This window comes from Staurois parvus, unplaced genomic scaffold, assembly GCF_062004578.1.
Source record: "Staurois parvus isolate SC_StPar_1 unplaced genomic scaffold, SC_StPar_1.0 ptg000302l, whole genome shotgun sequence".
NCBI classification, from domain to species: Eukaryota; Metazoa; Chordata; class Amphibia; order Anura; family Ranidae; genus Staurois; species Staurois parvus.
Window position 1 is genome coordinate 1,377,914 of NW_028318098.1, and position 13,030 is coordinate 1,390,943.

General features: G+C 41.6%; 1 pseudogene; it reads right to left on the reverse strand.

The window, feature by feature from the left end:
* Positions 1 to 13,030, reverse strand: part of LOC149457844 (uncharacterized) — a 472,748-nt pseudogene that overhangs the window by 354,570 nt on the left and 105,148 nt on the right.

A 13,030-nucleotide genomic window follows, 5' to 3' on the forward strand; every position in this document is an offset into this window, starting at 1 on the left:
CAAGCTTCCAAAGTAATGGTAAAAATGTAGTTAAAATTTTGGGAGAGACTGATCTAGCTAGAAGTAGGGCCTGTAGGTCTTTATTAGGGATCACATTCTGTTCTATTTGCACCCATAGTTTATCTGTGGGGACAATCCATTCCGGAAGCTGGTCTAAGATTGTTGCATAATAATACATAGATAAAACAGGCAGACCCAATCCTCCTTTCGATTTGTGTTTGGTAAGGGCCAGGAAGGGGATCCGCGGTTTCTTCCCCTTCCAAATAAATCTTTTTATGGCCAACTCTAATTTATGAAAATAGGCTCAGGGAATGAGGATAGGGATCATTCTGAAATAATACAATATCTTGGGAAAGATTAACATCTTAAATGCTGCTATTCCATCGCTAAGGCGCATTTCAAACTTATTCTACAAGTCACCACTGCAGCCAAGCAGGTTATCGCTAAATCATGGAAATCTCCCTCGTTGAGTATCACTGCAGTTTCGAATAGGGTCACTCAGGCAATGATTCACGCAAAAATAGAAACCACTATCCTAGATTCCATCCCTAAGTTCAAGAAGATTTGGAATCCCTGGGTAGAGCATTTCCTCCCATCCAATTTTGATGACTCCCTTCTCAATCCGTAATCTGCATCTTTTGTTTGATGGTACCATTCCTTAACCATACTGCGGGTTTCCCCCTTCTCCCCCTACTGTGCAGCCATATGCCCCTTCCCATTCTTTCCCCCCCCCCATTTTGTTAGGCCTTAACTGCCATTTGATAGTCCTCTTTATTAGTGATGCCTGACTTTGTATTATTGGGTTTCTTACTGTGCCATTAATGTACACCTTCAATGACCCATACTTTTGCTTATTATTTTATACTGTTCCATGTTAAAAAATAAAATTGTTTGAACACAAAATGCTGCTATTCTACCTATCCACAATGTTTCAAATTTGTCTAGCCTCTGCATCTCCATCAAGATGGATTGATATAGTTTTTCAAAGTTATTTTTGAAGGTATGGGAGGACGGGGCAGATATGCAAATACCAAGATAGTCAAATTTTTTATTGGACCATTGATAAGGAAATTTTTTTTCAGGGAACACAGGGGACCTTTCATTATTGCAATTGGGAGGGATTTAGTGATGCTGAGTTTATAATAAGATATTTCGCTAAAGGACTGCAAGGAAGCTGAAATTTCTGTGAGGGATTGCATTGAATCAGTAACAGTAAAGATTACATAATCCGCAAACAGTCCAATTTTATGAGAGGTGGACGCTACTTGGATACCTGATATCTGTGGGTTGGTTCTGATCTCAGTCGCTAGGGGCTCCATCAGCAGCGAAAAGATGATGGAAGATAAAGGACAGCCCTGTCTCATACCGTTAGTAATATTAAAAGGAGCAGATAGGGCATTAGACGTGAATACCTGGGCAAAGGGAACAGTATATAAAGCCATGATGGCCGACTTTATAAAGCCAATGATCCCAAATTTGGTTAGGGTAGCCTCCATGTATTTCCAGTGAACCCTGTCAAATGCCTTCTCCGTGTCCAGTGCCAAGAACACAGCTGAGAGTTCCCTTGACTCAACTAAGTGCAAGAGGTTGAGTATTCTACGGGTTGCATCCGCGACCTGTCTGCCTTTTACAAATCCCACCTGGTCAGCCTGAATGAGAAGGGGAGTAATATTTAATAATTGATTAGCTAGGATTTTAGCATATATTTTAAGATCTGTATTTAAAAGTGAGATTGGCCTAAAATTTTGAGGGCAGTCAGGAGCTTTCCCTGGTTTAGGCAAAGTAACTATAATCGCTTTTAACATCTCAGACGGGAATGTGAATTTGAGTACTGCTTCATCGTAAGTTCTTTTGAGGTGGGGCACTAGGATGGATTGGAATTCCTGATAATATTCCGCCACAAAGCCATCTGCCGCCGAGGATTTCCCTTTAGGCAAGGCCTTAATAGCCATATGTATCTCGCTTTCCAATATGGGTTGATTGAGCCCTTCCAATTTCTGACTCGATAACTTAGGCAATGACAATTTGTCTAAAAATTTATGGATAAGTTCTGGGGTAGGTTGTAAAGTGGTAGGATCCTCTTTAAGATTATATAGTTGGGAGTAATAAGAGAGAAACGCTGCCGCTATTTTATTGGGATGGTACGTAGGTTTATTCGATATAGGATCCACAATTGACGTGAATTTAGATTTAGACTGACTGATGGCAAGATATCTTGCAAGCATCCTACCTGCTTTATTCCCTTGTGTATAAAAAGTAGTTTTAGCTTTTTTGAAGTTTTTAGCATGACACCATGACATAAGAATGCAGAACACTGGGAGCTAAGGATTGTTTGTGGAGACGTTCTAGTTTAGCTATCCTGTCAACCATTTCTGAAAGGGTTTTGTCCCTATCCTGCCTTGCCTGTGAAGCCAATTTCAAAAGGAGACCTCTACAATATGCCTTATGGGCGCACCACATACTGAATACATTCGTAGTAGGAGAAGAATCGATGTCGAAGAATTCCTGTAAAGCTGTAGTGAGAGTGGAGCGAAAAGCAGGGTTATAACATATAGAAACATTTTTACGCCATAGGAACACTGGAGAAAATTTTAATGACTCCTCAGTACTCAAAGAGGTAGGTGCATGATCCGACCATGTCATTGGATGAAATTCTGCACTTGAGACATTTTGTAATAGTTGAATATCTGTCAAGAAGAAGTCTATTCTTGAGTAGGAGTTATGGGGTGCAGAGTAGTGTGTATAGTCCCTATCAGAAGCATGTAGACATCTCCATGGGTCGTATAGGTTAGCCTCAGAAAACACATTAGCAAGGGAGTGCCTCAGGCCTCTAGATGAATGTGAAATGTCCAGGGAGTTATTTATGATACCGTTAAAGTCTCCACAGAAAAGCAGGAAGCCCTTCTGGATGTTTGCCACTTTTTTCCTCACGGAGTTTAGAAAATGGATCTGATGCACATTGGGGGCATATAGATTGACAATGGCATAAGTAATATTATTAATTTCACAGACAATAATTAGGTATCTACCTTTGCTATCAGATTCTTGGGATAGCAATGAAAACAGGACAGAGTTACGAATAGCTATAAGGACGCCAGATTTCTTATCTGGGCCATTGGACATATATACGTGTGGGAATGAACGGTGTGAACAGTGTGGAGCTTTAGTAGAGGCAAAATGTGTTTCCTGGATGCAAATCACATCACCAGCCAGCCGTTGTGCCTCCCTCCACATAGAGTGATGTTTGAACGGGCTGTTAAGGCCATGAGCTTTCATGGAAACTATTTTCAGGACCATGGTGGATGTAGAATAAATGATGAAGGGTTGCCCTCAAGTGGTGTAAGGAAAAATTGCATGATGAAAGAAGTAATCCAGATGAATAGGCTTACTGTATCAATGGGGGTCCAGCAAGGAGTAAAAAATTGTTTCCTCATATGTCGGAAGAAGGATGATATGGTGTGTTTCCTTTTTTTGCCAGTTCCGATGCTCCGTGAGAAAAAGGTTGAAAAGGAGGAGGAAAAAAAAGGAAAAGAACAAAGCGAACATTCAACAAATAACTTTGGGTGAACTTAATCACTGTAATGGTTGGGGGTTCAATGCCAAGGTTCGCAGCTTAATAGTTGGCTGTCCAAGCATTTAGCGGGTAGGCAACAAAGCACTAAGAGGCATGGGAGAGTAATTAGCACGGTATATCAACATTGTTCCCAATCAGGGGTAATTTTCCTGGGAGAAGCTTTGGTGGGCGCTGGTTTGTCATCTGCTGGCAGAAGGCCCCACTTTCTAGCTAATTGGAATCCTTCCGCTTCAAATTTGACCGTTATCACATGGTTTTCTTTAGTAATAAGCAGTTTGGTAGGAAAGCACCACTGGTATCTAATCTCATTGTTTCGTAGCAATTTTGTAAATGAGAGCAATTTTTTGCGGGCTAGTATGGTATGTTGGGAAAGGTCAGTGAACAAGGAGATCCCGGAGTAGGGGTCTCGGAGCGGGTTATTTTTCTGGGCAAATAGCATGAGTTCCTCTTTAACGTTCTAAAAGTGGATTCTCGCTATAGTGTCCCTTGGAATACGATCAGGAAGAAACAAGGGTTTTGGCAGTCTGTGGGCCCTATCCACTACTATTTCTCTATTCGGAGTATGGGATAGCAGTGCAGAGATCGTTTGTTGTATATATTTGCGGAGGTCCGCAGCAGGAACATTTTTGTCAATACCCCTGAATTTTACATTATTCCTGCGGGAACGGTCCTCCAGGTCCGCCAATTTTGCTTGTAATGCTGTCAGGTCATCTTCTGCTTCATTATGTGCATCAACCAATTAGTTGTGAGCTTTAGCGACTTTGCCCATTTTAGTTTCCACATGTGTTACCCATTCTTCCAGGCATTCAATATCCTTATTCACTTGTGATACAAAGCCCATCCTATCTTTATGCAGGGAGCCTCTAGTGTAATTAACATATCTTTCATTAACGCTGCAGTAAGGGGTAGGGACTTTGCAGGGTAGTCTTCCAGGTGTTCCACAAATTCAGTAGTGGAGTTGTTTAATAGTGACGTTTGTGGCTGATCGCCCCCAGGATGTGCCTCTAAGGAGCAGCGTTGCCTGTGTTTCTGTGGACTGTTTGTTGGAGAGAACATTGCAGAGCCTGCAGACACTGCTGGGGTGGATGTGTGCAGGGAAAAGATTTGGCCATCTCCCCTCACATGTCCCTGTAGCTCAGGAGAGGGACAGTGACCAGCGCCATATTCAGGGGAGGGGCCTTGCGCCGGAGTGAAGAACTCTGTTAATTTGCGGGGCCCCTCCTTATTCTTTCTTTTCCCCATTGTGCCTCCGGGTGCCCCCCTCTTTCCGAGGGTTCACTGTGTATGTGTCTGATTTCCCCGCTGACTCACGTCGCTGTTCTAGGCTGCTGTTCTTGGCGGCTCCCGGAGCTCACTCACTGAGCTGCCATCTTCGTCCCCCCAATCCAATGATATTTCAGTGACACCATATTCGTACTGTATAAAGAATGACTCCAATCACTGGATGAATGTTTCCAGATTTCATATCACCCTTCCCTCAGCCACCACAATGATAAGAGCTGGGGGATCTTTACTGTCACAACCAATGATAACAGCACACTGTTGTAAGACTTATGGCCAGTGCCCTTTGCTGGCCGCCCTTTCTATGGCCTCAGAACAGGATGTCATATAGTCATTGATCTGGAAATCACAGGAAATCACCTGGATCTGATTATCTTCATTGGCTCTCAAGCCTTTACAATTTCTAAATTATACTCAGGACCAGGGCTTTCTTTAGCAAGAACTTGGTGGAACTCAGTTCTACCACCTCTGGCTCTCATCCTCCACTCCCTGTTTACCACTGTCACTTGTATACACAGAAGCCCGGCTTCCATGCTTACAAGGACAGCTTGCCTCTCCCAGTGTCTCCACAGATGCAAATAAGAAAGGTAGAGTCACCTACAGTGCAGGGAGATTTATAAAGGTAAAATGGGTGGAAGCTATGAGAGAATGGGGGGTGGGGGAAGATGAGAGCAGTAAAGGGGTGTGCAGAGTTGGGAGATGGAGGGAGTGGTGCAGAGGTCAGAGCTGACAAGGGGTGGAATTGAGATGTGTATGGAGGATGCAGAGGTAAGGGCCTGTGAAAGAGAGCTCAACTCTGCACTCTGTATGTGGTTTACCCCTAAACCGTGCACCCTGTACATAGCACACCCCTGATCCCTGCACCCTGTACATAGCGCATCCCTGATCCCTGCACTCTGTACATAGCACACCCCTGATCCCTGCACCCTGTACATAGCACACCCCTGATCCCTGCACCCTGTACATAGCACACCCCTGACCCCTGCACATAGTACACCCCTGATCCCTGCACCCTGTACATAGCGCACCCCTGATCCCTGCACTCTGTACATAGCGCACCCCTGATCCCTGCACCCTGTACATAGCACACCCCTGATCCCTGCACCCTTTATGTAGTGCATTCCTGATCCATGAACTCTGTACTTAGCACACCCTTGAACCCTGCACTCTGTATGTAGCGCACCATTGAATCCTGCACTGTGTATGTAGCGCACCATTGAATCCTGCACTCTGTACAAAGCTTACTCCTGAACCCTGCACTCTGTACTTAGCGTACCCCTGAGCCCTGCACTCTGTTTATAGCGCACCCTTGAAATCTGCCCTCTGTACATAGTGCAACACTTAGTTTTGCACTCTATATGTAGTGCACCCCTGTACTCTGCACTCTGTAATGCTCTCCTGATAGTTAATACCCTTTAAAACCCTCCCACTGAAGTTTAACCACACCCACCATATGATACGGTTTGATGGAAGGGGGAAGGCATGCTTGAGTTCTGCACCTATTCTCCAAAAAAAAAAGCCCTGCCCAGGACTGACTTACATTTCTGATCTCGGTGTTCAGCATTAGTATAAAGATTGCCTTTATTCTTAGACAGACTCCTGATCCACCAATCACAATGTATTCTGTGGGAGAGGGTGGAGGAGAAGGTTCTTGAGTCATTATACTCTGCATAGTAGTCGGTCTTGGTGTGACGGCCTCATAGCCTCTTAAGTACTCTACAATAAAAAGATGAGATGAAGACAGATGAGTGACATCTCAATGACGGCTACAGCTGAGATGATTTTTAGAGAATAAATCAACAATCAATAGATATCTTTTCATGAATCATAAATAATGGCAGGATATCATTTGTAGAAGTTCCACGTTTTGAGATATATTGGATATTTACATAATAACATGACAGGTCCTCTTACCCCAATCCTGTCCATAATAACATGACAGGTCCTCTTGTGGTGGATATGGTAAAATGCCTATTTAGTTTCCTATTGAATATATAAATTTTTCTATCCATTTTATACATATCTACTTTTATACTTTAATACTATTTTATATTCTAAATGTTTTGTATGAATATATATATATATATATATATATATATATATATATATATACAGTGGGGATCGAAAGTTTGGGCACCCCAGCTAAAAATTTGTATTAATGTGCATAAAGAAGCCAAGGAAAGATGGAAAAATCTCCAAAAGGCATCAAATTACAGATTAGACATTCCTATAATATGTCAACAAAAGTTAGATTTTATTTCCATCATTTACACTTTCAAAATAACAGAAAACAAAAAAATGGCGTCTGCAAAAGTTTGGGCACCCTGCAGAATTTATAGCATGCACTGCCCCTTTTGCAAAGCTGAGACCTGCCAGTGTCATGGATTGTTCTCAATCATCGTCTGGGAAGACCAGGCGATGTCAATCTCAAAGGTTTTAAATGCCCAGACTCATCTGATCTTGCCCCAACAATCAGCACCATGGGTTCTTCTAAGCAGTTGTGTAGAAAACTGAAAATAGTTGACGCTCACAAAGCTGGAGAAGGCTATAAGAAGATAGCAAAGCGTTTTCAGATGTCAATATCCTCTGTTCGGAATGTAATTAAGAAATGGCAGTCATCGGGAACAGTGGAAGTTAAAGCAAGATCTGGAAGACCAAGAAAAATATCAGACAGAACAGCTCAAAGGATTGTGAGAAAAACAATTCAAAACCCACGTTTGACTGCACGATCCCTCCAGAAAGATCTGGCAGACACTGGAGTTGTGGTACACTATTCCACTATAAAGAGATACTTGTACAAATATGGTCTTCATGGAAGAGTCATCAGAAGAAAACCTCTTCTACGTCCTCACCACAAAAATCATCGTTTGAACTTTGCAAATGAACATATAGACAAGCCTGATGCATTTTGGAAACAAGTTCTGTGGATCGATGAGGTTAAAATTGAACTTTTTGGCCGGAATGAGCAAAGGTACGTTTGGAGAAGAAGGTGCACAGAATTTAATTAAAAGAACCTCTGTCCAACTGTTAAGCATGGGGTTGGATCAATCATGCTTTGGGGTTGTGTTGCAGCCAGTGGCACAGGGAACATCTCACGAGTAGAAGGAAAAATGGATTCAATAAAATTTTAGCAAATTTTGGATGGTAACTTGATGCCATCTGTGAAAAAGCTGAAGTTAAAGAGAGGATGGCTTCTACAAATGGATAATGATCCTAAACACACCTCGAAATCCACGGGGGATTACATCAAGAGGCGTAAACTGAAGGTTTTGCCATGGTCTTCACAATCTCCTGACCTCAACATAATTGAAAATCTATGGATAGACCTTAAAAGAGCAGTGCGTGACAGACAGCCCAGAAATCTCAAAGAACTGGAAGACTTTTGTAAGGAAGAATGGGCAAAGATACCTCAAACAAGAATTGAAAGACTCTTGGCTGGCTACAAAAAGCGTTTACAAGCTGTGATACTTGCCAAAGGGGGCAGTACAAGATATTAACTCTGCAGGGTGCCCAAACGTTTGCAGACACCATTTTTTTGTTTTCTGTTATTTTGAAAGTGTAAATGATGGAAATAAAATCTAACTTTTGTTGACATATTATAATAATGTCTAATCTGTAATTTGATGCCTTTTGGAGATTTTTCCATCTTTCCTTGGCTTCTTTATGCACATTAATACAAATTTTTAGCTGGGGTGCCCAAACTTTCGATCCCCACTGTATATATTATGTGGGAACTCGCTTCAAAGTGGTAGAGCTTTTAAACGCACACAGCTACTCGCTTTCTTTTTCAGGGCCTTTTTAGCCCACTTTTATTTATATTCAAATATTTTTTATTGAAATTTCAACATACAAAGGAAAAGAAAGAACAAAATAATATGAGAGGATCAACCTAGGTTTGATTCACATTTGAGAAAAACAATATGTGGAAAGAAGGGTTAAGAGAGAAGAGGAGGTTCCCCACCTAGTGGCCGGGGAACCTATATGTCCTTAATTTATTTACATGAGAGGTATGCTCAGTATATTGTGAACCATTCTAGAAAACTAGTGAGGTGTAGGGATGGGGAGTATGAGGTTGAGGGGGGGAAAGGAACATAAGAACAAAAAACATGAAGAGGGGGGAGGGGAGGAAAAGCACCAATGAAGTACGGGTAGGAAGTATTGTACTCGTATCATGTTATTACGCATCTGGGATTATTTAACTATCGCTACCAATGGATTGTAAATTTGTGGAAGGAGGAATTGTAAATTGCTATTCTTCTCTCCATTGCGCATTGGAGGTTAAGGTCAGATATGAGGCGGGACACTGATGGTATGGTGATGGATCTCCATAGTCTGGTGATGTTAGTTTTTGCGGCTGCTAAAATGTGGATGATAATGGTGCGTACATTTATAGGGAATGTGTCTATTCCAATGTGCAGAAGCGCCAAGGCGGGATTTGGAGTTACTAAAGTTCCTGTGAGTAAGGAGATTATCTGGAAGACCTTGTTCCAGTACGATTTGAGCAATTTACATGTCCAGAGAATGTGTAGAAGTGTTCCTTTTTCTCCGCAATGTCTCCAGCATGTATGCGAATGTTGAGGGTAAAATAAGGATAGTTTGGTTGGGGTTAAGTACCAATGATGTAGTATTTTTAAATATGTTTCCCAATGGGAACTACATTTGGAAGCTTTAAAGATGATGGCGAATGTTTTTTCCCAAATGCTTGGGGTTATTGTTTGGCAGAGATTTTGTTCCCAATTGATTAAGGAAGAGGTATATGTAGTGAATTGTGTCTCGGTAATGAGTGAATAGAAAGTCAAAATTCCTTTCTTAGGATACTGTTTCCTTTGAAAGAAGTGCTGTGCGGTTGCAGGAATTTCTATTTCAAATGGTATTTTTGTTTTGTAAATGGAGTGGGATATGCGCATATAAGCAAATTGTTCCCTATCAGGAAGACGGAATTTCCGCTGGATAACAGAGAAGGAGTCTAATTTGTGGTATGTGTAAATATCCTTTATGTGAAGTATACCGAGGCTTCTCCATGTTGATATGTTTAAGTGAGGAGTGAGGAAGTGTAGGGATGATAAGGGAGTGGAGATTTTCACATTGCTTGTGTTTCCTTGAGCGCGGGTTGAGAAATCAGACCAAGCATTTAGAGAAGCCTGTATGCAGGGGTGTGTTTGTAGAGTTTTAGGTTGAGCTGCTCTGGGTATGAATAATGTGTCTGTTATTGAGTGTGCTAGGCCCAAGGAGGTTTCCATTTTGGTCCAAATCTTTTCATCGGTAGGGTGCCACCAGAAGTAGAGCTGGTCCAGTAAAGCGGCTTGGTAATATGATTTTAAGTGAGGAAGACCCGCTCCACCTCTGGAGGGAGGGCGTAGTAATAGGTTCGTAGAGCATCTGGGTCTTTTAGAGTTCCATAGAAATTTGTTTAGTATAGCTAGAAGTTTAGCGAAAAAGGTGTGGGTGATTGGTATAGGAAGCGTCCGAAATATATATAGTATTTTAGGTAATATGCACATTTTCATGGTTGCTACTCTACCTAGTGTCGATAGTGTGGATGTGCGTAAGCACTTTAGTTCTTGAGGAATGGTTTCCAATAAAGGCTTGAAATTAGTTGCGTAGAGTTGGTTAGTAGTGGCACTGAGTTTGATCCCTAGATAAGGTATGCTATGTGTTTCCCAGGTAAAGGGAAAATGTGTGGATATTAAGGCTTGGGTTTCAATAGGTGTGTGCAGGTTTAGTATAGATGATTTTGGTTCATTAAGTTTGTAGTATGAGACATCCCCGTATCTGTGTATATGTGTACGTATTGATTGAAGTGAATTATAGGGGTTCGTAACCATAAGGATAATATCGTCTGCAAAAAGACTAAGTTTGTGTTCATGTTGGTGGAGTGTAATTCCCGTGAAGGTTGGGTCGTTTCTAAGATTAGTTGCTAATGGTTCAATAAGTAAGGCAAAAATTATGGGGGATAAAGGGCATCCTTGTCTGGTGCCGTTTGATATGCAGAAAGGCTGTGAGAGTGTGCCATTGGTCAGTACTCTGGCAGTGGGTTTGGAGTAGAGAGATAGGATCGCTGAGAGCATCCAGTCTGTTATTCCAAATTTTTGTAAAGTGAGGTTCATAAATTTCCAGTGGATTTGATCAAATGCTTTTTCCGCATCTAATGATAGGAGGATGGAGGGTTGATTTTTGGTCTCAAGATGATGTAGTAGGGAAATAATTTGTCTTGTAGCGTCAGGAGCTTGTCTACCAGGTATAAATCCCACTTGGTCTGGGTGGATTAGCGTAGGTAAATATTTAAGCAATCGTAGGGCAATTATTTTGGCATATATTTTTATGTCCGTATTGAGTAATGAAATCGGTCTGTAGTTGTGTATGAATTGGGGATCTTTTCCCGGTTTTGGAATAGTAGTGATTATGGACTGTAGCATGTCAGAGGGGAATTCCCCATTGGTTGCGGCATGGTTATACAGTGCAGATAGGTGAGAAGTAAGATTGGGTTCTAGTGACTTGTAAAATTCATTAGTATAGCCGTCGTTCCCTGGTGATTTGTTTAGGGGGAGAGTGTTTATGGCTTTCTTAATCTCTGATGGTGATATCGGTACAGAAAGCGATTCAAGTTGGGGAGGGGTAATGCGGGGGAGATTTATGTCCTGTAGGAAGTTGCTAATGGAGAGAGTCGTTGGCTGGGTTGTATTTGGGTCATCTTTTATATTGTATAGATTCTGGTAGTATATTGCAAAAGCATTAGCTATATCCTGCGGATTAGTTAATGTGGTGTGAATGTTAGGATGTTGGATTGTGGAGATTTTAGCTTTGATTCGCTTTTGTTTGACAATTTTAGCGAGGAGTGAGTTTGCCTTGTTTCCTAGAGCATAGAATTTGGTTTTGGTTTTTTGAAGATTAGTATCATAATTGTGGAGTAAAATAGAACGTAATTTGTTTCTTTCTAAATTTAGGGTCGCGGATGTAGAAGGGTTTGGGGTCTGTTTGTTTATTGCTTCATGTAAGCGGATGGAGGTCAGTAGTTGGTCAATTTGTTGGGATCTCTGTCTATTTGTGCGGGATTTCAATTGTATGAGGATACCTCTCATGTAGGCTTTGTATGTTAGCCAAAGTGTAGTGATTGAGATATCTGGGGTAGAGTTTGTGTCGAAAAAGAGTTTGTGGGCGTCTAGGATATGCTTCTGGTTTCCTGGGTTGTTCAGAAGTGAAGAATCCAATCTCCAAATAGGTGGGATTGCGGAGCGTAGATCGTCGTCTAAGGATATACTGATCGGAGCGTGGTCTGACCAAGTTATGGTTCCGATTTTGGATGATCTCACGTGCTGTAATGTCCACTTGTCGGTGATGAAATTGCCGATTCTCGAATACGAGAGGTGAGGAGGGGAGTAGTAGGTGTAATCTCTCTCGGTGCCATGTTGACATCTCCAGATGTCGTATAGATCGTGATCATGTAGGAAATGATTAAAGTTAAGTTTGGTGGGTTTTTTATTGGAAGATGAATCTAAGAGCGGATTACCCATTACATTGAGATCACCTCCAATGATGAGTCTGCCTTGTTTGTGGCGTAATATGATTTTGAAAAGCTTGCGGAAAAAAGACAGTTGTTTACTGTTTGGGCCGTAAACATTCACTAGGGTGTAGATCATATCATTTATTTGACACACTAAGATATGATATCGGCCATGTGGATCGGCTATGCTTGAAATAGTACGGAGTGAGATAGAGTCTTTAATGGCGGTGAGAACTCCATTCTTCTTTTTGGTTTCAGTTGCCATAAATATTTGGGAGAAGTGATGAAGCTGTAATTTTGGAATTTTCCCCGTGGCTAAGTGGGTCTCTTGTATGAAGATAATGTCGGCTTGGGATTTTCTTATTTCTTTGGAGAGCATCGATCTCTTGAAGGGAGAATTAAGGCCTCGTACATTGAGGGATGTGATGTTAATCATTTAATAGTCCATTCCTGAGGTGTGTAATTAAATGGTTTGTTATTTGATAGAGGTGTTTTTCAATGAATGTCCGTTTGTAAGAGATAAAATTTATATCACTGCAGCATATATTGGGTGCGAATGGTAAGCAGTATTTAGTTTTCCATGTAAATTCGAAGTGAGTAGATCTTAGATTGAGGGTAGATAAGTAATGGTGCCACGTGTGAGGAGGGGGAGGGTAACATAAAACGATAAAAAA